Here is a 23,512-nt window from a genome sequence, read left to right on the forward strand (position 1 = left end):
TTAAGTTAAGCACCAATGTGGATCCCAGAACAAAGGGATATAAACTGGCCATCAACAAATTTAAGCTTGAAATTAGGTGAAGGTTTCTAACCATCAGAGGAGTGAAATTCTGGAGCAGCCTCCCAAGGGGAGTAATGGGGGTAAAAACCTAACTGGCTTCAAGACTGAGCTTGATAAGTTTATGGAGGAGATGGTATGACAGGACTGCCTACAATGGCATGTGGCCCATCGATGACTGCCAGTAGCAAAAATCCCCAATGGCTGGAGATGGGACACTAGATGGGGAGGGTTCTGAGTTACTACAGAGAATTCTTTCCCAGGTATCTGCCTGGTGGGTCTTGCCCACATGTTCAGGATCTAACTGATTTGGGGTCAGTAAGGAATTTCCACCCGGGTCAGATTGGCAGAGACCCAGGGTGGGTTTGCCTTCCTCTGAAGCATGGGGCATGAGTCACTTGCAGGTTTAAACTAGTGTAAATGGTGGATTCTCTGTAACTTAGTCTTTAAATCATGATTTGAGGACTTCAGTAACTCAGCCAGACGTTAGTGATCTATTACAGGAGTGGGTGAGTGAGGTTCTGTGGCCTGCATTGTGCAGGAGATCAGACTAGATGATCACGATGGCCCCTTCTGACTTTAGTAAGAGTATCTGAGTAAGAATATACATTGCAATTTAAACCTAACCAGTGTCCCTTAAGTTATTTGCCACAAGATATCAGAACATGTTAGTATTAGAGATGAGTGGGTCTAATATTTATTTTTCTTTCTTGATATAGGAATTAGATACAATGCTCCTATCATATAATTTCTAAGATATTATCTGCAAAGAAATTACAGTTTTCAGTTGCCTAAGTAGCCCCTGGAATCACGGTTAAAGTTGCACCCCCCAAAAAAAAAAATCTGAAATGGCACCCCGTGGGCAGGCACAGAATTCCCCCCCCCCCCAAGCATAGCCCTGCCCCTTCAAATATAGACGTCAAATTATGCCTATGCCTTACTGCTGCTGTGAAGTGTTTGGATCCCTATCATGTGCAGCACAGATGACAATCAAGAAGGCCCAGGTTGCTGTGGATTTGTTACAGTATGTGTCTCTGCATCAGGCCTGCAACAGGACAATAAAGGGAAATCAGAACAATGCGGGCCAAAATTTTCACACATGGCCTCTGCTTCTGGAGCGATGTGAGTACTCAGCAACTGTGAAAATCAGACCCAAAGTGTCTCAAGTTGGGCACCTAAAGTCAGAGGTCACATCTGAAAGTATTGTCCCTGAATCTCTGCATACCTCGGTTTTCCCAGCCACAAAATGACAATAATAATAATTCTTTACCTCACAATGAAGTGTAAGGCTTCATTCCTTAATGTTAGTAAAGCCCATCAAGAGTCTCAGATGAAAGAACATATAGAAATGCAAAGCTTTATTATCATTATTATACACAGTTGCCAGCTCATGCATTAATTATACCGATTTGGGCTATTTAAATACACAGTAGCTACCTTTTTTCATTTGTTGGTGGATAAGCGTGTGTGTTTGTTTGTTTAAGAAAAGAGAATAATTACTAGAAACCTGCAAGAATTCTAAGAGCATGTACATGCCATGCTAATAGTACAGTTCATTTATCAGCAGAGATCCTAGTTTTCCGTGATTAAAAAAAACACACAAATTTATCTTTTAAAAAACAAAAATCTTCATTTTTCTGTGATTAAAATGAAACACTGAACTTTAGTTTCCCTAGCCACCAGAGATACAGGTATCAGCTGAACGCAATGTTTTACTGATATACAGTAGAACCCTGTTTATCTGAGCCTCCTTTATCCGGCTCTCCATATTAACCGAACCACCAGCGGCCTGGGAATGACTGTGGCGGGGGCTCGGCAGGCTGTCCCAGGCGGCAGGGACTTGGGTGGACCACCCCCACCCAGCCCAGCCAGATCTGGGCTGCTGGTGGTTCAGTTAATACAGAGAGCTGGATAATGGAGGCTTGGATAAACAGGGTTTTACTGTATGCTTTTATTTTTTTCACAAAATGTAAAAACTAAAGATTCTCTGTAAAACTACAAATTTCACATTTTTTCTCAGCAAATGGACTTCTAGGATCCGAGTTTATCAGTATACATCGAGTACAAGCAAATGTACCCAATTTTATTGTGTGCAGCTCCACTGCTGGAGAGATCACCTTCCCCCACCTATCCCCCAATTAGTTTTTATGTAGAAATCAGAGACAGAAGCTGTGTTGTGCTAATTTGTTTTTAGTCAAACACCGCTTTGCCTCCTACTTATGTTTAAAAAATTCTCATCAAATAAAGCAAATTAATTCAGAAAGGATTGTTGAATAATGAATCACATTAGCTTTGTAAATATGAACACCTCTGCCATGAAGCCATTCATTTGTCTTTAAGCATGATGTATTGTTGTATAAGCTTTTCTGTATTCATGCCCTTTGCCAACAAACTAGTGCATTTCCTGTTTACCAGCCATAGATTATATTTTGCTTGACCGTTGTTGTTCTCTTGGTTATTATTACGGTTCTATGGATGTTTGAGAATGTGAGCAGGCTAGTAAGCAAGCTACCTATTCGCTGACAATATGTCTCTTTGACAGTTAACATGGACTAGGCATGTCACAATAGTAAATGAAGGGCCATAGCCAACTGCAGTTTACCCTACTGGGCCTGATCTTCCCCTCACACTGGTTTTACACTCGTGTAACTTTACTGATTTCAATAGAATTACTTCTTATACTGTTGTGAGAGAGAAAGCAGAAATAGATCCAGTGCAGAAATTCATCCTTGCCCTACACAGTGCCTCTAGCTGTGCTGGACGCAATGGGGCCAAAGGCAGGAATAAGCACACAGAGATTTGTCCCTGGACAAAACACCACCGCTCTGGACAGAACAGGTTCTGCCAGCTCTGTTCCCCCTGTAAAAACCCCTGGTGCAGGGGGCAAGAGGGATGTCAGAAGTAGATCTGGGTGGGCCGGAGGAGGCAAGAAGAGGCATTGATGTGCCAATCTTATGCCCTGGTGATTCCCGCCGGGGGGGGGGGGGCATGGCAGTGATGAGGAGGGAGCGTTTACAAACTAGAGCACCTCTGAGGGCTGCTCTAGCCTGCCCCAGGGACTGAACCAACTAGCAATCCCTGAAAAGAGGAGGAACAAATCACCTCCCTTCAGTTGGTGTGTCAGTCTATGGAGGAATCTCGGCCAGTAGGGAAAGAAGGCTAAATATTCCAAGGTGAGCTCCCAAAAGAAGTCTGGATGATACGAGCAGCCAGAAATGATGCTCCTACAGAGCATTCCAACTGATTCAGAGGACCAGGGTCAGGGACGCCTTGTGTTCCTTTCTGTAGGCCAGGGTGTACTAGTAGTACAACAGGGCAATGAATGAAATGTGGGTTTGTAAACACTTTGCTAGACATTGATAGTATGAGGGAAAATGTACTTTGAGATCAGGGTATAGTGGTGTCTCGTAACCAAAGTAAGAAATGAAATGTGCTGATGAAAACATTTTATGAGGAACTCGTGTGATTGAGGGGAGCTGTACCACAGTGACATTTTTTCAGATGAATTTTGCATAATAAAAACCTGCATTGATTCAACATAACAGTGCAAACTTCAGATTAGTGGAGCTGTGGCAGAACATGCCTAAAGTGCAGAGTGCATGTTTGTACTGATGGGCTCACAAAAATGGGTAGGTGGAGGGGCAAAACTGTTCTCCTTGTCCTTGGGTGGTGGGATGGGGGGTTGAATGGTGTAGAAGGGCCTGATATTTGGGGGAATGTGAGGGAGCTCCAAGTATCCGGTGTTCTTCACAAGTGCATGACATGGCTTTTGGGTACGGAGCATGAACATAGTGCTACAGTGTTCTCCAGCAGAATTGTTGGCCTCTGCATCCTGTCCAGCAATCTTTCCTGCATGTCCTTTTCTTTGTCCATGTGCTCCCTTTCTGTGTCTAGGTGCTCCTTTGAGAGCCTCTCAGACTTCTAAGGGAAACCTTCCCTCTGCTTCCTTAACTGCTGAGGTGCACTCACAAAGTCAGCAAACATCTTTTCCCTGTCTTCTTTTGCTTCCCTCTGACTTTTGTCAGATGTAGACCACCTATATGGGCAGCCCAGGGAAGGCTGCATTGTCTCGCAATGTGTGTGCCAAAACAGAGCATTCTGTTTTTATAACTCCTACAGATCAGCGCAAAGTGCACTACAAAATAAAGAGACTTTTGCAATAATTACTTTGAACCCAAAGAGTAAACGAGCCTGTGAGGGGCTGATTAAAAGCAGCCATGAATGCCTGATAATCTCTATTTCAAAATGTCTCTGTAGCGTAGCCTCATTTTGGCAATTTACCTATAAAATATAAAAGTTAGCTAAAACCTCAGGGCACTGGTCAAACTGTGAGCCAAAGTACCTTTTCAATTGCTTTTTCTGTGTCTGCTGTTACGATAAACATGCCTGCTGTGCAGTGTGTTTGATTTTTAACACCCACAGAGCCATCATCTTGAATGGAGGGACAGAGGGATGCAGACAACCAGAAGGGAGAGGGAGACTCATGTGGATGGAAAGTGGGGTGGGAGGCTGGCACAAGTGGCCAGTGGTTGTAAGATTTGATACTTCAAGGAGAGAAATCCTGTGAAGCTTAAAGTCTCTGGTGCAGACTTTTGAGCATGCTAAGTGCCGGGGAGCAGATGGACGGAGCTCATCACTCACATCCGCCCAACATGGCAGTGCTCAGACGATACCCAGAAGAAAGTTGTTTAAATCTTCCTATACAGTTATATTGTAATACAGCACATAACACTAGTAGAGCTCCTCCCCACAGCAGTTTCCTCCTGTTCTGGGTCTGGGGTTGTATAGGTCCCTTACGTGTTCGACTCCAAACTACCCAGCAACCCATGTCAGGTTTTGGTGGTGACCTCCCTTGCAAAAATCCAGTCCAGCTCCTTATAGTATCGGCAGGTTATGGTAGCATTAATGGAGGTCATGTTCTTGTCCCTCAGATTCTTGTAGTTCTGCTGGAGCTCCTTTGCTCTGAAGCTGGATTGGTCCTTGTCCCAGAAGTGTCCTTTCTCCTGCCTTTGCTCTACCAGCAACTTGCAGCTCTTTATTTTCCAGTGACTGCTGTTCATATGGAATTGCACATGCTCCTCTCCCCAGAGGGCAAGGAAGGTCAGGGCCTCCTGACAGGACCACACAAAAGCACTGGGCATGGCTACTATCATGGGTATGTGATTCTGGGTGTATGCACTTGCTACAAGCTGGAATTGCAAAGGCGTTCACCTGGCTGGGCTCCAGCATTTAAACAGGGTGGTGGCTCTGTGTCAAGATATATAAATGGAAAGGCTGATCCAGGCATAAAGCAGAGTGGTGTGCAAGTGCTGTAGGAGAACTGCCAGAAGCAGAATTAATCTGCACTACAGATGCGTGTGCACATGAACTTTACCCTGAAAAAAAATCATTCCAAAATAATCATTTCACTTCCAAATTGGATTAATTAAAACACCTCCAGCGGCACTGCTGCTGATTCCTGTAGTATCCCTTCACCGGCATTCCCCCAGGCAATCTGCTTGTGGATGTCCTTGTTTCTGTGACTGCTTTGTAGCTGTGCCTGCACAGCTCCTTCTCCACACAGGTCCAGGAGATCCAATACCTCCAGGCAGAAGCATATTTGGCGCATATAGCCAGAATGGCCAGTTGGGCAGCTAGACAACACACAACAAAGGAGCAGTGGCAGAGGAGCCAGCAAACAGAGTTGAAACCTGGCAAGTTTTGAGTGGGAGTTCTGTTCGAGAAGAAGAGAGGAGGCAAGCTCCCTGTTCCTGGGGCAGTGAGTGAGTTCTTGAGAGTTTGTTTGTTTGTTTGCTTGCTTACTGGTTTGTGTTTGTTTTGTTTTGTTCTTTTCTTCAGTCTGCAGAGGCTGGAAGGATGCAGTGTGCCACGAGAGAAGCCAAGCCTTTGATCACAGCAGAGCCCTGATTAGGGGACAGGGCTTCTCTGATTAGGGGCCTATAAAGGCAGTGAAGCAGCCAGGAAACATCTGAAAACAGGGGAGTTTGAGTGGGAGTTTGTAAGGGGAGTTTGGGGGAGGAGTGTTTTTGTTTTGTTTTTTCCTTGACAGGAGGTGAGGCGGGAAGGCTTATGACCGATATAGAGGAAGTAGTGGTAGTGACCCAAGGAATGGAAGAGACAATGAAGATGATTGGATGTGGAAACTGCAAGATGTACGTTATCCTAGAGCAGGTACCCAAAAAGAGCTTTATCTGTATGAAGTGCTACCTGATAGAGCTGATGGAAGAGAGTATCCAAGCTTTGGAAATGCAGGTGGAAACTATGGTTGAGTTTCGAAGGGGATTCAAGCAGATGATGGAGGGAAGGCAAGAGAAGACAGAAGGGAAAACTCAAGACTCACAGATACAAGCTGGACTAGAGAACTGTGAGAGTAGACGGCTGGATGAGGAAAGTGGCCAGTTGAAGCATGTGACTATGCGAACTAGGCAGAGGAAAAGTCCATCTAGAGAAGGAGAAATAACACTGAGCAACAGGTTTGCTGAGTTGGAAAATGAAGAAGGGGCACAGCAAGCAGTAACAGAAGGTGGGAGGGCAAGGAAGAAGAGAAAAGTGGCTAATCCTACAAGAAGAGAGCCAGAGTTTTGAGCCCCAGGAGGACAGAGGATGACTTGCAGAAGATTGCAAGGGAGAACAAAAGACAAGAGGATTTGCAGTCAGCAAGATCAGGAAGAAGGCCAGAGAATCACACAACACGAGGAAGAGGCAGGTCAATGTGATTGGTGACTCCCTAAGAAGAACAGACAGGCCTGTCACCAGAGCTCATCTGGAGAACAGAAGGGTGTGCTGTCTGCCGAGAACTAAGATATGGGATGTGGACCTGAGGCTGAAGAGATTCCATATTGGAGCAGGAAAGAATCCGTTGATTTTCCTTCACATGGGAACAAACAATAGCACTAGATTCTCAATGGAATGTATCAAGGGAGACTATGCCAGGCTGGGGAATACCCTTAAAGAAATGGAAGCCTAGGTGATCTTCAGTGGGATTCTACCTATCCCTAGAGGAGGAGAATGAAGGGGAGACAAGATTATGATGATCAACGGATGGCTCAGGCAGTGGCGCTATAAGGAGGGCTTTGGGATGTTCAATCACTGGGAGGCATTCATGGACAGAGGACTGTTCTCATGGGATGGACTCCTCCTGAGTAGGGAGGGAAATAGACTTCTGGGACGGAGGCTGACACAGCTGATTAAAAGGGCTTTAAACTAGGAATCTGGGGGAGATGGTTGGGAGATGCTCATGTAATCTCCATGCCTGATTCTAATGTTGACCCGGAGGAAAATCAAGAAAGAGAATACAGCAATGGAGAAAGGAACAGCAGTGGGTAGGAGAATGGACATTAAGAGGAAAGATTGTGCCAACACCAATGACATCAACAGGTAGGCAATACTGGCAGTAGAATGATTTTACCTAATCGGGTGAGGAATCTGGGCAAAGTCAAGCAGAAACAACTAAGATGTTTGTACATTAATGTAAGGAGCCTGGATAACACAATGGAGGAACTAGAACTCCTGGTGCAGGAAGTGAAACCAGATATTATAGGGATAATAGAAACATGGTGGGATCATAGTCATGACTGGAGTACAGGTATTAAAGGGTATGTGTTGCTCAGGAAAGACAGAAATAAAGGTAAAGGTGGTGGAATAGCATTGTATATTAATGATGAGGTAGACTGTAAAGAAATTAAAAATTTATGGAATGGATAAAACAGAATCTGTTTGGGTTAAAATTGTTACCCCAAATTGGGCCAGCTAGTAAGCTTAGGGAGGACTAATGACCCACCAGTGTTTGGCAGAAAGCAGCACTTTTATTATACTGATAGCTAAGCTCAAAAGAAGGGGGAGGGTCACTCTCACACTTGCATACTCGCACTCCCAGGACAGGGACGGCACTGGAGATGTCAGGATTCTTCAAGGTAGGTGTCCCACAGTGCAGCGATGGATGATGTGACGAAGGTAAGTCTTCCCAAGGCACGATGGAATGCACGCAGCGAACCACTGGCCAGGCGGTCTGGGCAAAGGGCCTTCACGGGAGGTACAAGCTTGTGAGCGCACTCCTGAACACATGGCCCCTTCCCCTTTTAAGGACCTGTTCCTCATGGCCTGTGACTAGAGATGACTTGGTCGTGTCTGGTTGGTCACACTCCACCTCGGGCAGTGTCCATGCAGTGTCCATGCATTGGGTGTGTGAGTGCTGCCTAATTAGAGTCCCAGACACCTTGTCTACTTGGGAGCTCTTCTGATCTTCCAGCTGTTCAACCAGCCCGTTCATCCCACAAGCATTCCGGGGAGGGGTGAGCCACTTCACAGGTATTCAGAGAGGGAGAGGAGACAAAAGCGGGGGAAGTGTAACAGACCTCTTGAGCATACAGGTTATACATAGCATAGTCATACAGAGCATACACATCACTGCTGCTCCTACAACAAAAATCACTTTGGGGAAGAAAGCTACAAGATAGAACTTGGTGTGTGCTATAGAGCCAGATCGCCAGGATAGAAACCTCTTTAATGTTTTGAATAAATTTGAATTTGAATAAATACTACTGGGAATTGTGTGATTATGGGAGACTTTAATTTCCCAGATATAGATTGGAAGACAAGTGATACTAAATAATGGTAGGGCCCAGATTTTCCTGGATGTGATAGCTGACAGATTTCTTCACCAAACAGTCACTGAACCAACAAGAGGTGATGTTATTTGAGATTTGGTATTGGTGAGTAATGAGGACCTCATAGAAGAACTGGTTGTAGTGGACAGCCTTGGTTCGAGTGATCATGAGCTAATTCTATTAAAACTAAATGGAAGGTTAAACAAAAATAGATCTGCAACTAGGGTCCTTGATTTCAAAAGGGCAAACTTTAAAAGTTAAGAGAAATAGTTAGGGAAGTGAACTGGACTGAGGAACTTAAGGATCTGAATGTGAAGGAGGGAATTAGTTTCCGTAACTTTGACTTAAAGTATCTGAAGCCTGCATCCCAAGCAAGGGGGAAAAAATTATAGGGCAGGGTTGCAGACCAAGCTGGATGAGTAAATATCTCAAACAGATTATTAAGAGAACATGGAAAGCCTAAAAGGAATGAAAAATGGGACAGATCAGCAAGGAAAGCTACCTCTTGGAGGTCAGAAAGTGCAAGGAAAAAGTGAGAACTGCCAAAAGCCAAGCAGAGTTGGACCTTGCAAAGGAAATTAAAACCAATAGTAAAAGCTTCAACAGCCATATAAATTAAAAAGAAAACAAGGAAAGAAGTGGGACTGTGTAGCGGGGTGAACACCCGCTCCGGCCCTGAAGGGGTTGGAAAAGCCCTGTAGAGGGCTGGGGCTGGGCAAGGTAAACCCCTGGCTGATTGGGAAGCAGCTGCAGCTGGGCCACACCCCAATCAGGCCTCAGCAGGCCCTATATAAAAAGGCTGTGAGCCAAAGGCCAAGAAGTCTCTCTCTGCACTCCGAGAGAGAAGGGCCTGGCTGCAGGGAGCTAAGACAGAGTACCTGGGTGGAGCAGGGCTGGGGAGCTCCAGCCTGGATAGCCCCAGGCTGCGGCCTAGTAGGAGGCCAAGGGGTACTGGGGGTTGCAGAGGGCAGCCCATGGGTAGGCCTAGGCAGCAGGTCCAAACCCAACCTTGCCTGTGATGAGTGGCCTATACTGCAGTCTGCCCCAGGGAGCGGGGGCTAGTTGGTGACTGGCAGTGGCCTTATTCTGAGGCGAGGTAGGGATAGTGGGTGGGGGCTCCCCAGGGAGGGGAGACCCTAGTACTGAGGGGTGTACTGCCAGGGGGCAACACCCCAGATAAATGGGCACCGGGGTCCAGGGAGGGACACGGGGGCCAGAGAACAGGTGGATCACCGGGCTGCAGAGGGCACTCCAGGACGCTGGAAGAGCTAATTCCCAGAAGAGACCAGCAGGAGGCGCCGCAGGGGTGAGTCCGACCCTCTACAGACTGCTAAACATGAAGGATTGGGGGGAGATTAAAAATAAGCTAGGCATAGCCCAACACCTACATGAATACTTTGCCTCAGTTTTAATAAGGTTAATGAGGATCTTAGGGGTAGTGGCAAAGTGACTAATGGAAATGAGGATATGGAAGTAAAAATGACCACATCCAAGATAGAAGTCAAATTCAAACAGCTTAATGGGACCAAATCAGGGGCCCCGATAATCTCCATCCAAGAATATTAGAGAAACTGGCACTTGAAATTACAAGATCAAGGGCAAGGATTTTTAATGAATCCATAAACTGAGAGGTGATACCTTATGACTGGAGGATTGCTAATATAGTATCTAGTTTTAAGAAGGGGGGGGAAAAAGTGATCCAGGAAACTACAGGCCTGTTAGTTTGACCTCAGTTATATGCAAGATCTTGCAACAACTTTTGAAAGAGAAAGTAGTTAAGGACATAGATCTAAATGGTAATTGGGATAAAATACAATGAGGTATTACAAAAGGTAGATCATGCCAAACCAACCTGATCTCTTTCTTTGAGAGGATAACTGGTGGTTTTTTTTTTTTTTTTTTTTAGACCAAGGAAATGCAGTATATCTAATCTAACCTGGATTTCAGTAAAGCATTTGATACAGTTCCACATGGGAAATTATTAGTTAAATTGGCGAAGATGGGAATTAATGAGAATTGAAAGGTGGATAAGGAACTGGTGAAAGGGAAGCGGGTCATACTGAAAGGTGAACTGTCAGGTTGGAGGGAGGTTACTAGTGGAGTTCCTCAGGTATCGGTCTTGGGACCAATCTTAACACTTTTATTAATGATCTTGGCACAAAAAGTGTGAGTGTGCTAATAAAATTTCTAGATGACACAAAGTTGGGAGGTATTGCCAATACGGAGGAGGACCAGAATACCATACAAGATCTGGATGACCCTGAAAACTGGAGTAATAGAAATGGGATTAAATTTAATAGTGCAAAGTGCAAGGTCATTCACTTGGGGACTAACAATAACTTTTGCTATAAACTGGGGACTTATCAGTTGAAAACAATATAGGAGGAGAAAGACCTGGGTGTATTGGTTGATCACAGAATGACTATAAGCCATCAATGTGATGCAATCCTAGGATGCATCAGGCAAAGTATTTCCAGTAGAGATATGGAAATGTTAGTACCATTATACAAGGCACTGGTGAGACCTCATCTGGAATACTGTGTGCAGTTCTGGTCTCTCATCTTTAAGAAAGATGAATTCAAACTGGAACAGGGGCAGAGAAGGGCTACTAGGATGATCAGGGAAATGGAAAACCTATCTCATGACAGAAGACTCAAAGAGGTTGGCTTTTTTAGCCTAACCAAAAGAAGACTGAGGAGAGAGATGGTTGCTCTCTATAAATACAATATAGAGATAAATACCAGGGAGGGAGAGAAGTTATTTAAGTTAAGCACCAATGTTGACACAAGAACAAATTCATATAAAACTGGCCATCACCAAGTTTAGGGTTGAAATTAAATGAAGGTTTCTAACCATCAGAGGAATGAAGTTCTGGAATGGTCTTCCAAGGAGAGCAGTGGGGGCAAAACACCTAACTGGCTTCAAGAAGGAGCTTGATAAGTTTATGGAGAGGATGGTATGATGAAACTGCCTACAATGGCATGTAGCCAATCTGTAACTGCTAGTAGCAAATATCTCTAATGGCCAGTGATGGGACACTAGAAGGGGGGGCTCTGTGTTACTACAGAAAATTCTTTCCCGTGTGTCCACTGTTGGGTCTTGCAGAAATGCTCAGGGTCTAAGTGACCACCATATATGGGTTCAGAAAGGAAGTTTCCCCTGGGATCAGATTGATAGAGACCCTAAGATTTTTCACCATCCTATGGAACATGAATCACTTGCAGGTTTAAACTAGAGTAAATGGTAGACTTTCTGCTATTTGAAGCCTTTAAATAATTATTTGAGAACTTGAGTAACTCAGCCAGAGGTTATGGGTCTCTTTATGTGATTGGGAGGGTTAGGTTCTGTGGCCTGCAATGTGCAGGAAGTCAGACAAGATGATCATGATGGTCCCTTCTGGCCTTAAAGTCTATGAGAGCTGCTACCTGTGCTTGCCAAACTAGGCAGTCAGGAAAAGGCATTTCAAAAATATGTGGGGGTTTCAAAGGTGGGGGTGGGAGGTGACTTCCAGTCTCCATGATCCCTGGGCAGAGGAGGTCACAATTTTGACCAGAGCAGTCAGTGTCAGCCATTGTGGAACAGCTGCTGGAGGACTGTTAAGGTAAACATAGGTCACACAGTGTTTACAGGTTTATGTACATGGCAGAAGGGCATTGCTGGCACATGATGGCATATATCACATTGGTAGATGTGGAGGTGAACAAGCCCCAGATGGTGTGGCTGATGTGGTTAGGTCCTATGATGGTCTCCCTTGAATAGATATGTGGACAGAGTTGGCACCGTGATTTGTAGCCATCCATAGCCTTAGGCCTGGTCTACACTACCCCCCAAATTCGAACTAAGGTACGCAACTTCAGCTACGTGAATAACGTTGCTGAAGTCGACATACCTTAGTTCGAACTTACCGCGGTTCAGACGCGGTCCACACGCGGCAGGCAGGCTCCCCGTCGACTCCACGGTACTCCTCTCGCCGAGCTGGAGTACCGCAGTCGACGGCGAGCGCTTCCGGGATCGATTTATCGCGTCCAGACCAGACGCGATAAATCGAACCCAGAACTTCGATTCCCAACCGCTGAACTAGCGGCTGGGAGTAGACCTGGCCTTAGAAACAACTCTGACATAATAAAAAAGGCTGACAAAGGAGGTGCTGTCGTCATCATGAATAGGTCGGAATATGAACAAGAGGCTGCTAGACAACTCTGACACCACATTCTACAGACCATTGCTCTCTGACCCCACTGAGGATCACCAAAAGAAACTTGCATCATCTGCTCAAGAAACTCCCTAAAGAAGCACAGGAACAAATCTACACGGACAGACTCCTAGAGCCCCGACCAGGCGTATTCTACCTGCTACCCAAAATCCATAAACCTGGGAATCCTGGACGCCCCATCATCTCAGGCATTGGCACCCTGACAGCAGGATTATCTGGCTATGTAGACTCTCTCCTCAGGCCCTATGCTCCCAGCACTGCCAGCTATCTTCGAGACACCACTGACTTCCTGAGGAAACTACAATCCTTTAGTGATCTTCCAGAAAACACCATCCTAGCCACTATGGATGTAGAAGCCCTCCACACCAACATTCCACACAAAGGTGGACTACAAGCCATCAGGAGTAGCATCCTCGATACCATCACGGCAAACCTGGTGGCTGAACTTTGACTTTGTCCTCACCCAAAACTATTTCAGATTTGGGGACAATTTATACCTTCAAGTCAGCGAGACTGCTATGGGTACCCGCATGGCCCCTCAGTATGCCAACATTTTTATGGCTGACTTAGAACAACGCTTCCTCAGCTCTCGTCCCCTTATGCCCCTACTCTACTTGCACTACATTGATGACATCTTCATCATCTGGACCCATGGGAAGGAGGCCCTTGAGGAATTGCACCAAGATTTCAACGATTTCCACCCTACCATCAACTTCAGCCTAGACCAGTCCACAAAAGAGGTCCACTTCCTAGACACTACAGTGCTAATATATAAGCAATGGTCACATAAACGCCACCCTATACCGGAAACCTACTGACCACTATACTTACCTACACGCCTCCAGCTTTCATCCAGACCACATCACACGATCCATTGTCTACAGCCAAGCTCTAAGATACAATCACATTTGCTCCGGTCCCTCAGAGAGACAAACACCTACAGAATCTCTATCAAGTGTTCTTAAAACTTCAATACCCACCTGGTGAAGTGAAGAAACAGACTGACAGAGCCAGAAGGGTACCAAGAAGTCACCTAATACTTTCTTTGTTGGGCCAGTCTTGTAACAGAACACCACTAGCCGTCACCTACAGCCCCCAACTAAAACCTCTCCAGCGCATCATCAAGGATCTACAACCTATCCTGAAGGACGATCCCTCACTCTCACAGACCTTGGGAGACAGGCCAATCCTGGCCTACAGACAGCCCCCCCACCCTGAAGCAAATACTCACCAGCAACTACACACCACACAACAAAAACACCAACCCAGGAACCAAACCCTGCTACAAACCGTGGTGCCAACTCTGTCCACATATCTATTCAAGGGACACCATCATAGGACCTAACCACATCAGCCACACCATCCGGGGCTCGTTCACCTGCACATCTACCAATGTGATATATGCCATCATGTGCCAGCGATGCTCCTCTACCATGTACATTGGCCAAACCGGACAGTCTCTACACAAAAGAATAAATGGACACAAATCTGACATCAGGAATCCTAACATTAAAAAACCAGTAGGAGAACACTTCAATCTCTCTAGTCACTCAATAAGACCTAAAAGTGGCAATTCTTCAACAACAAAAACTTCAAAAACAGACTCCAACGTGAAGCTGCAGAACTGGAATTAATTTGCAAACTGGATGCCATCAGATTAGGCCTGAATAAAGACTGGGAGTGACTGGGTCATTACAAAACCTAAATTTAACTTCCCCTATACTAATTTCTCCCTACTCTTACTCACACCTTCTTGTCAACTGTCTGTAATGGGCCACTCTCTTACCACTTCAAAAGTTATTTTTCCTCCCTTGGTATCCTGCTGTTAATTGATTTATCTCATTAGACTGACCTCACACTTGGTAAAGCAACCCTCATTCTTTCCTGTATTTTTCACTTCATGCATCCGATGAAGTGGGTTCTAGCCCATGAAAGCTTATGCCCAAATAAATTTTAGTCTCTAAGGTGCCACAAGGACTCCTCGTTGTGTTTACGCTCACACTGCGTCGACCTCAGTGTATTGACCCTGGCTCAATGCTCTTTGGGGAGCACTGTGATGGGTTCGGTCACAGAAACCCCCTTGGGACTGCCACCTGATGTGCTGAGACTACCTCTGAGCCCATTTTCCCTGCCAGCTTGGGACTTCAGTACCCTGCCTTGTTGAGCCAGACACAGTAGTCTGCTGCAAACACAGACCCAGGTCTGAACCACATCCCCAAAAAGCTGCAGACTTAACTGAAAACAGCTAAAGAAGTGTTCCTCTCTCTAGCACCTAGACACTCAGCTCCCAATGGGATCCAAACCCCAAATAAATCCGTTTTACTCTGTATAAAGCGTATACAGGGTAAACTCCTAAATTGTTTGCCCTCTGTAACGCTGATAGAGAGAGAGATGCACAGCTGTTTGCTCCCCCAGGAATTAATTACTTACTCTGGGTTAATTAATAAGCAAAAGGTTATTAAGTATAACAAGTAGAATTTAAGTGGTTCCAAGTAATACCAGACAGAACAAAGTAAGTTACCAAGCAAAAAAAACAAACACTCAAGTCTAAGCCTAATACATTAAGAAACTGATTACAGATAAATCACACCCTCAGATCTTCCAATAAGCTTCTTTCACAGACTAGACTCCTTTCTAGTCTGGGCCCAATCCTTTCCCCTGGTACAGTCCTTGTTCCAGCTCGGGTGGTAGCTAGGGGATTTCTCATGACTGCAGCCCCCGTTGTTCTGTTCCACCCCCTTATATAGTTTTGGCACAAGGCGGGAATCTTTTGTCTTTCTGGGTCCCCACCCATCCTTCTAAATGGAAAAGCACCAGGTTTAAGATGGATTCCAGTACCAGCTGACTTGGTCACATGTCCTGTGAGACCCCAAGCCTTCATTCTTCCTGGCCTGACTCACAGGAAGGCTTGCAAGTAAACAGAGCCATTACAACCAATTGTCCTAGTTGATGGGAGCCATCAAGATTCCAAACCAACATTAATGACCCACGCTTTGCATAATTACAATAGGACCTCAGTTATATATCCTATTTCTAGTTTCAGATACAAGAATGATACATTTATACAAATAGGATGACCACACTCAGTAGATTATAAGCTTTGTAATGATACCTTACAAGAGACCTTTTGCATGAAGCATATTCCAGTTACATTATATTCACACTCATTAGCATATTTTCATAAAATCATATGGAGTGCAACGTCACACCCTCCTCCTGAACTTATTGCCACAGACTTGGACACTATCCATGGCAGAGGCAGTATACCTAAAATTCCTCTTTGGGCTCCCCTCTGGGGCAGACACTCCTGTGTCCCCCCAAAAGCAAAGGTGACCCTGATCCAGCTGTGGGTTCACAGCTACCAGCTATGACAGACTCTTCACTGGCCAGTAAAATCCCCCCCATTTCACTCAGGTTGGGCTTGCTTCCAGCTAGAGTCCTTGGGATCTGTTCCCACCACAGCAGTCACCAGGACTCCAAGTCTACCTCCAGGATACATGTCTTTGTGCACCTCTTCCACTCCATTACAGCCAGTTCATGCTTCTGGCTCTCAATTTGTGCTTGTCTCTGGGCCTCAATTTCTTTGTCTTTGTAGTAGGGTGGTCACCTGCTCCTGCCCTGAAGGGCTTGAAGTCAGTCCTGGGAGAGGGCTGAGGCTGTGTGAGGGCTGCAGCTAGTAAGGGCTGCAAGCCTCGGCTGATTGGGGAAGGCAGCCACAGCTGGGGCCACACCCCAATCAGACCGTAGCTGGCCTTATAAAAGCCAGGGAAGTTAGGAGCTAAGTGAGTCTCTCTAGCTTGCTGAGGGAGAAGGGCCTGGCTGCTGGGGAGCTAAACAAAGTACCCAAAGTGGAGCAGGGCTGGGGGAAGGCTAGAGTAGCTGGGGGAGCTCCAGCCTGGAAACCCCCCCAGGCTGCAGGCCTTGTTAAAGGCCAGAAAGGGAACTGGGGTTGCAGAGGGGCAGCCCAAGGGTAGGCAGAGGCAGCAGGTCCAAACCCCCCTTGCCGGTGATGAGTGACATTTACACTGCAGTCTGCCTCAGTGAATGGGGGGGCTAGATCAAGACTGGCAGTAGCTATAGTCTGAGGTGAGGTGGTAATAGAGGGTGGGGGTTCCCTGGGGAGACCCAGATCTGTGGGGGTACTGCCAGGGGGCAGCACCCTGGCCTGAAAGGAGCACCGGGGTCCAGGAAGGACTCAGGCCCAGCAGAACAGCGGGATACCGGCCTGCAGAGGGCGCTCCAGAGGCTGGAAACACTAATTCCCTGGACGACCAGCAGGAGGCGCTGCAGCGGTGAGTCCCGCCCCGTGACAGTCTTTTAAGTCCAGGATTTGCTGGTGGGCAGTCCTTTGTGCTTCAATTTGAGCCTGTTTCTGGGCCTCAAGTTCTTCGTCTTTTTTCTTCTTGGCAATTTGTAACTTGTGCAGTTCTAGCTTCTTCTGAGCTTCACTCTCCCCTATTTTGCTGATTTTTCTGCCTCTATTTCTCTTACCTGAAATAAGCAAACAGAAAATAACGAACCAGTAACCACTTTGTCTGTTCTCCAGCCACCACACTTAACTCATTTAAAATCACTACCAGCATCTCAAAGCAATCAGCTGTGCACAGATCCTGCCGACTACAGCACTGTGACAGGTTGGGTCACAGAGGCCTCCTTGGGACTGCCACCTGATGTGCTGAGACTACCTCTGAGGCCATTTTCCCTGCCAGCTTGGGACTCCAGAATCCTGTCTTGTTGAGCCAGACACGCTAGCCTGCTGCAAACACAGACCCAGGTCTGAACCACGTCCCCCAAAGCTGCAGGCTTTAACTGAAAACCACTTAGCAGGCACTCCTGTCTCCAGCACCCAGATACCCAGTTCCCAATGGGGTCCAAACCCCAAATAAATTCATTTTACTCTGTATAAAGCTTATGAGCTTACCCTGTACAAATTGTCCGCCCTCTATAACACTGATAGAGATATGCACAGCTGTTTGCTCCCTCAGGAATTAGTCACTAACTCTGGGTTCAGTAATAAGCAAAAAGTGATTTTTATTAAGTATAACAAGTAGGATTTAAGTGGTTCCAAGTAATAACAGACAGAACAAAGTACGTTACCAATCAAAAGAAAACACGCAAGTCTAAGCCTAATACAGTAAGAAACTGAATGCAGGTAAATCTCCCCCTCAGATGTTCCAATAGTCTTCTTTCACAGACTAGACTCCTTCCTAGTCTGGGTCCAGCAATCACTCATACCCCCATAGTTACCATCCTTTGTTCCAGTTTCTTTCAGGCACCTCTTGAGGGTGGAGAGGCCATCTCTTAAGCCAGCTGAAGACAAAATGGAGGGGTTTCCAGGGCCTTTTATATTCTCTCTCTCGTGGGCGGAAACCCCTTTGTTCTTCTGTGCAAAGTCACAGCAACAAGAGTTTGTAGCCACAAAGTAAGTCACATGTCCATGAATGATTCAGCTTTTTGCAGGCTGACGCTATTGTTTACTTGTTAGTTTGAACGTTCCCAGGAAAGCTCAGATGTGGACTGGCGTCTCCCAAAGTCCATTGTCAGTTAAGTGTTTCTTGATTGGGCACTTACTGAGAATAGTCCTTTCTCAAGAAGCTGACCAAATGCTTTACTGAGGCTACTTAGAATCAAACGTTGAGATACAAGTATATAGCCAATATTCATAACTTCAAATACAAAAATGATACACACATACAGACAGCATAATCATAACCAGCAAACTACAACCTTTCCATAGACACCCCACTTGACCTCCTCTGTATAAGACCTGGTGCAACCATAGGACCCTGGTTGCAATAATAATCTATACAGTCACAGTTCATGTCAATAACATCACAGTGGGGTTACTGCATCACCATAACATGGCATTTACATCAGTGGGAGACAAATTTAAGTGTGGACACAAGCACAACAAGCAAGGTGGCTTACATCAACCTGATTTTGGAGTGTAGTCCTGGCCAGAGGTTTCCACCTGAAACTAATTTTCCTTTAAACAGCCAGAATTCCTATTTTATTATAATGCCTTCTTAACTTTATTCTCCTCCACATTAAATATGAACTATTATCAGAGTATTGCTGAGCTGTCACGTATACCAGAATTATCCACATTTCTGGACAAATTTTAGGGGGAAAAGTCATACTGTGATTAAAGAAAAATACTAATAGTAAAGGGTAGAAAGCCAAGGAGAGTTAGAAGATATATATGTACGGGGGTGGAGGAGAGAATAGGAAATTTAATTTGTGATTTATTTTTTTGTAGTCTAGAAACAGCTTCTAAATTTCATGGTAACCGTCATAACTATAAAGGGAAGGGTAACAGCCCTCCTGTGTACAATACTATAAAATCCCTCCTGGCCAGAGACTCCAAAATCCTTTTACCTGTAAAGGGTTAAGAAGCTCAGGTAACCTGGCTGACACCTGACCCAAAGGACCAATAAGGGGACAAGATACTTTCAAATCTTGGTGGGGGGAAGGCTTTTGTTTGTGCTCTTTGTTTTGGGGGGAGTTCGCTCTTGGGACTAAGAGGGACCAGACATCAATCCATGCTCTCCAAATCTTTCTGAACAAGTCTCTCATATTTCAAACTTGTAAGTACAGCCAGGCAAGGCGTGAGAGTTTTATCTTTGTTTTCTCAACTTGTAAATGTACTTTTTGCTAGAGTGTTTACCTCTGTTTGCTGTAACTTTGAACCTAAGGCTAGAGGGGGTCCTCTGGGCTCTTTAAGTTTGATTACCCTGTAAAGTTATTTTCCATCCTGATTTTACAGAGATGTTGACCTTTTTCTTTAATTAAAAGCCTTTTTTAATAACCTGATTGATTTTTCCTTGTTTTAAGATCCAAGGGGTTGGATCTGTGTTCACCAGGGAGTTGGTGGAAGAGTCTCTCAAGGCTACCCAGGGAAGGGATCTAAGCTGGTAGTTAAGCTTAGAAGTTTTCATGCAGGCCCCCACATCTGTACCCTAAAGTTCAGAGTGGGGAAGGAGCCTTGACAGTAACTTTCCTGTATTTGTTTTATCATCTGAATATTAACCTTTCACATGATGCTACTGTTAATGCTGTGGTCAAGAATTTTATTGTTGGTTTGTTTTTCCAGCATCTAATTTGTTTCATCAATCCTTCTTTTCCTTCTGCTATTTGCTCTGTCATATCTCCCGGTGCACATAAGGATACTATCATGTTTTTTTTCTTATGTGGAAAGAGTGAAGTCAGTGGTTAGAACACGTAACATCTTTTTATTATTCTATAGTCTTGTTCAGTATCCTGAAGTATATTAGATTCAAACTTGCTTCTTATACAGCTCATTCATTTTCCCACAGATGCACTGGGGTAAAATTCAAGTAGGTTTATGGGGTGGTATTTTCTCCAGTTTGGATTTGTTTTTGTTTGATTTCCTGAAAGGACTTGTTTTGGACATTTTTGGAAGTCGTTCATGGTGCACTCTAGCTTTCATTTCTTGGTGGTTGTGTTTTCCCCCTAGCTGCAGGAAAGTCATATTTTATCATTTATATAAAAGTGTGTATGGTAGTTTTGGTGTTCCTCTGTTTATCCATGTAGTCCAGTCAAAGTACAATTTCTGTGAGTTACTGTATACACACCCGTACATTTTTACTCAGCTGTAGTGCATCTAAATTTTTCTGTACTTTGTTTAACATGTATTACTGGGCTATATCCGTTTCAAAATTGACATATGAACCAACTTCCCTTGTTTCTCTGTTTATTCTCAGGTTAATATGCCACTTCTTTCTGCCTGGATCAAGGTAGATGTAGAGATAAGCCTGAGCCAGAGGCTTTGGATCTAGATTTCACCAACATTGGGAGGGTTGGATCTGATGTTTGATCCAAGTCTGATCGCCAGTTAAAAGCCATTTAATAGTGTCTTTAAGTTTTGATAGTTTTAATTTTGTGTTGTGAAGATGTGGAGAGGTTTTTTTGTGGACCTGATTCACCATTATCCTGAATCTTGTACATCCATTTACCCCCAGACAATCTTTTATAGGTATGTTTTTATAAGTTTTTCTGTGTGTTTTGTTCAGAGTTAAATTATAGCAAAGACTTATTTCACCCTGTCCTGCAAAAGGCTAAGTACACTAGTCAGTGGGCCTGATCCTGCACCATTTGAAGGCAACAAACACTCCCATTGATATTACTGCATGTGGGACTCAGTTTGTGGGAGCTGAAGGTACTCTGCTCCTCACACAACTAGCTTCACTGATACAATTGAATGGAACTATTTACAGACTACAATGGCCCACTTCCCCTTTCAGTTTTCTGTCTCTGAGGTACCAAGATTGGCTCACAACGCCATAGGACTACACGTCCATAGTTCAGTGTGTAATCTACTACCTACATCTTACTAATGTACATTGTTCAGTGCAGTGACATCCAGTGGGGATGTCATGTGACTGGTGACATATCAGTGTAAACGGGAAGAGCTCAGTTGCTAATGATGTAGTCAGACAACAAAGCTTTTTCCACCAACCCTCCTTTTCCTTGGGGATCGCAACACTTTTTAAAATGAAAATGTCAAAAACCAAAATTGCTTGCTCTAAGCTTCCCCCTCTGAATAAACAGAAGAGCCAATTAATATATTTAGCTTCATTTTATTATATGTAAAATTTAACTCATAGAAACTGGTTTATTTTTGCATGAGATTACCTCAATTACTCAATCTGTAGGTTCAAATATTTAAATTTTGTTGAAACTTCAAGTTAGGTTGAGACTTTCTGATTCCAGGTGTATAATCTCCTTACTAGCAGCTTTAAAGGGAAACTACAGTGTAGTATAAAATATCCTAATCACAATCTCTGATTACAAAGAAGAGGAAATCATTAACACATTCTTGTGAACTGTATCAAATAGGAAGTCACCCTCATTATAGTCTGACAACATAGTTTCAGCTACAGAATAGAAACTCAGTATCAATGTATAATAAAGCAAGAGATTTTCAAATTTACACTTACATTCTATTTTTAAACAGCATTTTAAATTTTGGGGAGTTAAATAGTGGAAATTTAATTAAAAAAAACCCATCTTGTACATCTCCTGTCCTTAATAATTCAGCACCACCTCAACATTATGAATTACTGTGATTGACATGAGACTGGTACAGCTTAGAAAGTCTGAATTTGCTAGGGGATTCTGGAATCACGGTTCCCTTAGCATCAGACAGGTGGTATGGAAAGTTACTGAGTGAGAGTGCTGATCTTGCATTTGGATGCTGACACAACTATGTACTTTGGATGTTTAATCGGGGCTCTGTGTATTTGTGCTGATCTGGAAGAACGGTCATGGTCAGTCAATGGTCAGACCACCTAGAAAACACGCAGAAAACATGGATGGTGGACTTGGTACTAACTCACTTGGGTCAACTGACTCCTTGGGACAGCACAACAAAGAGCTGAGGTGAATGACTGATGAAAAGGTAAAGGTCAGTTGGCCTTCAGTCTGTCCCTGTAGTCCCTTCCAAAAATATTAAGCAGAAAAAAAAAACAAGTTATGAAATGCCAATACAGCATATTTGGGGGACATGTGACTCCTTGGAGATAAGGGTATAAGTACTGGGGAATAATCATACGTGCCACTGCCACCCAACTAATATCTGAGGAGGCTTGTGATGCTGTAGGACTGCCACTATAGCCAACACCCTACTGTGGGGGACTTCTAAAGAGACTTTTGGATCACAGGGTTTCAGGGTAGCCAACACCCTGCCCCAGGGACATTTGACAGACCAAGTGCTTGAGAAGAAAAGGAAAAGAAGTCTCCATCTAGAACTGGTAGCTATACCTGCTTTATTTGCCAATCAGGATAATGCGTACGGCCAACATAGTTACTAAGAGTTTATGCTTGGGGAATTGAGGCTTATTAGGAAGAAGCGGTGTATAACCTTTTTGCTGCTTGTCTGATTCTTTCAAATAAGTAGCTTTGCATTGAAGGAAACTTAAGTCTGGGTTTTCACTGGCACTAATACTGTAAATTCTTCCCAGCTGTGGGCCAATAAAAGACCCAGCTCTATATGTTCAAACGACGAGCTGTATTTCCCATGTCTATGCAGGGAAATTTACTGACAGAACTATACCAGTATAGTGTTATACTTGTGTGTATAATATATAGTTATATTAGTATAATTTCCCACATGGACACTTATTCTGTAATAAGAGTGTTCATGCAGGGACTTATACTGGTGTAACTATAGTGATATAGTTCTGCAGGTAAATTTCCCCATTTAGATGAGTCCCAAGTCATCCTACTGGACTTCCTGCTCAGAAGTAGCAGTAAAACCATGACTCGAATCAAGAGACAATAGCACCACTCAATTATGGAGACATGGAAACAGTGGTAAGTATTTCAAGAAGCTGGTTTGCAAGTGCATTTCACAGATCCATTTTTGCTACATAACTTCTACATCGGTAAAGTATTAGAACTAATCACTACAGTTTTAAGAACCCAGCAGAAGATGTAAGCCATTGCTCTGTATTGCCCTATACTGTTGATATCATAAGAAACTGCAGCTATACGATAATTATAAGAGTCAGTCTCATACAAAGGTCAGGATTACAGACCCTCTGAGTAATGATTGGGGACAGTCTGCTGTAGATAAAACACATTAAGCCTGTTTGTATAGATACTTGATCTAAGA

Source organism: Emys orbicularis, chromosome 4 (genome assembly GCF_028017835.1).
Source record: "Emys orbicularis isolate rEmyOrb1 chromosome 4, rEmyOrb1.hap1, whole genome shotgun sequence".
NCBI classification, from domain to species: Eukaryota; Metazoa; Chordata; order Testudines; family Emydidae; genus Emys; species Emys orbicularis.